Raw genomic sequence first — 3508 nt, forward strand, 5'->3', positions numbered from 1 at the left:
TAACACGGGGAGGTACATGGGATGGCTGGGGGTACTCCGCCTTCTAACACAGGGGGTACATGGGATGGCTGGGGATACTCCACCCTCTAACACTCAGGGTACATGGGATGGGTGGGGGTACTCTGCCCTCTAACATGGGGGTACACAGGATGGGTGGGGATATTCTGCCCTCTAGCACGGGGCGGGGTACATGGGATGGCTGGGGATACTCCACCCTCTAACACAGGGGGGTATGCAGGATGGCTGGGGATACTCCACCCTCTAACACTGGGAGGGGTACACGGGATGGGTGTGGGTACTCCGCCCTCTAACACTGGGGGGGCTACACGGGATGGCTGGGGATACTCCGCCCTCTAACACTGGGGGGTACACGGGATGGCTGGGGGTACTCTGCCCTCTAACACTGGGGGGGAGGTACATGGGATGGCTAGGGGGTACTCTGCCCTCTAACACTGCGGGGGTTACACAGGATGACCCTCATGGGTTCATACTCAGCACCCAACCTCACCGCCTGCTTGGATAGAGGTAGTGACTGACTGAGGCAGTCGATGGTGGATGTCACATCTCTTGGCTGTGAGCCAGGCAGTCATGACATTATAAACAAATGGGAAATGTTGGCTAGTTCTCAGCCAGCATCCATGGGCGCAGTGTGTGGGGTCATGGGGACCACCAAGCACAGGCACTGTTAGACTCGCTGGTGCCTATGGGAAAAATATGAAGCCCCTCTGCATGGGGCTGAAACCCAGGGCCCAGAGCCTTATGAGCCAGGGCTGATGCTGAAGCCTCACCACTGTGTCTTTCTATGTCCCTCTGTGGCAGGTGGCCCCAGGCAATAGTCCTATCCCCGAATTCTGGCCTTGACTATTATAAGCAGTGATGGATGGGAGGGATATGGCCCGTTTCTCGACATTAAGTTGCCTGTAAAGGGTTGAACCCAAAACAGTGGGCATCCTGGAAGCCTTGGCTGGGTGCCAGGATAACGAATGGAAAGAGAGAGATTTGAAATGAAAGCCCTTTGGTCCATCCAGTCTCCTTTGTGGGTGAGTCCAGAGCAAGACCTGGGGAGAGAAAACGGACTGAACCATGAATAAATCATCATTAGGATCAAACTGAGGTTAGGATTAAGAGTCAGAGTTGTGGTGAGTGTTTGGGTTAGAATTAGGGATTAAGGTTGGGTTAGGGAAGTTGCATGGTTAGGGTTGGGTTAGAAGCAGGGACAGAGAGTAAGGTTAAATTAGACTAAGATTGGAGTGAGAGGATTAGGGCTGGGTTAGGATTAGAGTTAGGGTTCAATTAAGGTCAGGTTAAGGGAAAGAATAGTAAGAGAGATAGCTGTGCTAGTCTATATACTATGAAAACAAAAAAGCAATCCAGTAGCACTTTAAACACTAAAAAAATAATTTATTAGGTAATGAGCTTTCGTGGGACAGACCCACTTGTTCAGATCATAGCCATACCAGAACAGACTCGATACTGAAGGCACAGCGAACCAAAAATAGTAATCAAGGTTGACAAATCAGAAAACAAATCTTTAAGGTGAGCAAATCAGAGAGCAGAGGGGCAGGAGAGCGGGAGTCAAGAATTAGATAAAGCAAAGTATGTAAAAGAGCCCCTCTAATGAGCTACAAAATTGTCATTCTGGTTCAAACCACGTTAATGTGTCAAATTTGAATATAAAAGAGAGTTCAGCAGCCTCACTTTCCAAACAGCTGTGAAAATTCCTTTTCAGTAAAACACAGACTTTCAGGTCATTAACAGAATGGCCCACTCCACTGAAGTGCTGGCTGACAGGTTTGTGAATCAGGAGTGTTTTAAGTCTGTTTTAAGCCCATTAATTCTTTGTCTACGAGACTTTGAGGTCTGTCCTGTATACAAAGCATGTGGGCATTGTTGGCACATGATGGCATATATGATGTTAGTTGAGGAACATGAGAATGTGCCCATGATTCTGTAAGTAACCTGGTTAGGTCCAGTGATGGTATCTCCAGAATAGATATGTGGAAAAAGTTGGCAACGGGCCTTGTTGCAAGGAAAAGTCCCAGGACTGGTATTCCTGTGGTATAGACTGTGGCTGTTGGTGAAAAATCCTCAAAAGGTTGGGAGGTTTTCTGTAGGAGAGAACAGGCCTGTCACCTAGGACCTTCTTGAGTGTGGCATCCTGATTAAGGATAGGTTGTAGGTCTTTCATAATGCACTGCAGTGGTTTGAGTTGGGGGCTGTAGGTAATAACCAGTGGTGTTCTGTTATTGGCTTTTGGGGGCCTATTTGGAGTAGCTGGTCTCTGGGTATTTGTCTGGCCCTGTCAATTTGTTTTTTTATTTCTCCTGGTGGGTAATTCACATTAATGAATATTTGGTAGAGATCTTGTAGTTTTCAGTTTTAGTTTTAGAGGAAAGTGTTATAGTTTTCATGGTTAGAGAGCTAGGAGAGATGGGGTTTGGAGAAGAATTAGGCTTCTAGGTTTGGGGTGAGGGTGAGGGTTAGGGTTAAGATGGGTTTAGGGCTGAGGTTAGGTTAGGGTTAGCCAAACTAGCCCTGTTCTTCCCTGTACACCACCACCCAATGCTAGGCTCTTCACTCCCTGCCCCAGGAAAAGAGCAAGATTTGTGGAGCCAAGGTGGTGTGCCTGTCTGCCAGTGGCCAGATGTCCCCCTTTGCAGGCAGGGGGAGTGTGCTCCTTCCTGCCACGGGCAGAGGGGGATTCACCCTGATACATGGGGTACCCCAAAAAGTGTCCCAGACAGCACCCCAGCACACTGAGTGGAGTAAAAGAGCTAGGCAAGAAGGTGGCTGGGTAGATGGGCAGAAGGGGCACCTGGCTCCCCTGCCACACACCTCACCTATTTCGCTGTGACTTAGCCAGATGCGTGACTGCCCTCCCAGCTCCAGAGCCAGCCCCTGCCCTTCTTCTACATGCGCACCATAACCCAGCCCCGGCCTCCCTGCAGGCAGACGCAGCCCAGAGCCCCCTGCCCAGCCCCCGGGCATAGGTGTCACAGCTCCTGTTCTATTGGCAAACCTAGAAATGGGATGCAGCTTCCGTGCCCTGCACTGTGGCCCCAGGAGCCATGTGCTTCCTTATCCACACTAGGGCCTCAGGGGCTACATGCTGCCTTCCCCGCACCCAAGGTACCTCTTCTTATCCCACCTCCAACCACACAAGGCCCTTTCTTCCCCATCCCACCTCCGACACAGCTGCAGTATACAAGGGGGTGCTGTAGTATACAAGGCCCTGCGCATGCAGAAAGACAGGGCCAGGCCAGGGACTGGGCTTCGGTGGGTCGCAGAGAACTCTGGAGTCTCCCCCACTGCTGATCTCAGAGGAGAGGCTCCATGGAGTGGGCACAGCCAGAGCCTGCCCTCTTCTGCCAACGCTGCTTCTATTCTCCCCAGTCAGGTTTGGAGCCTGCCAGGCCCTGCCCAGGCTCCCACTAACCTTTGGAGCTGGGCCTGTACCCCAGCATCCTGGGGAGCCACCCCAGCCCATATGACAGAGACAGCCACGGCC

Source organism: Carettochelys insculpta, chromosome 11, assembly GCF_033958435.1.
Source record: "Carettochelys insculpta isolate YL-2023 chromosome 11, ASM3395843v1, whole genome shotgun sequence".
Lineage (NCBI taxonomy): Eukaryota > Metazoa > Chordata > Testudines > Carettochelyidae > Carettochelys > Carettochelys insculpta.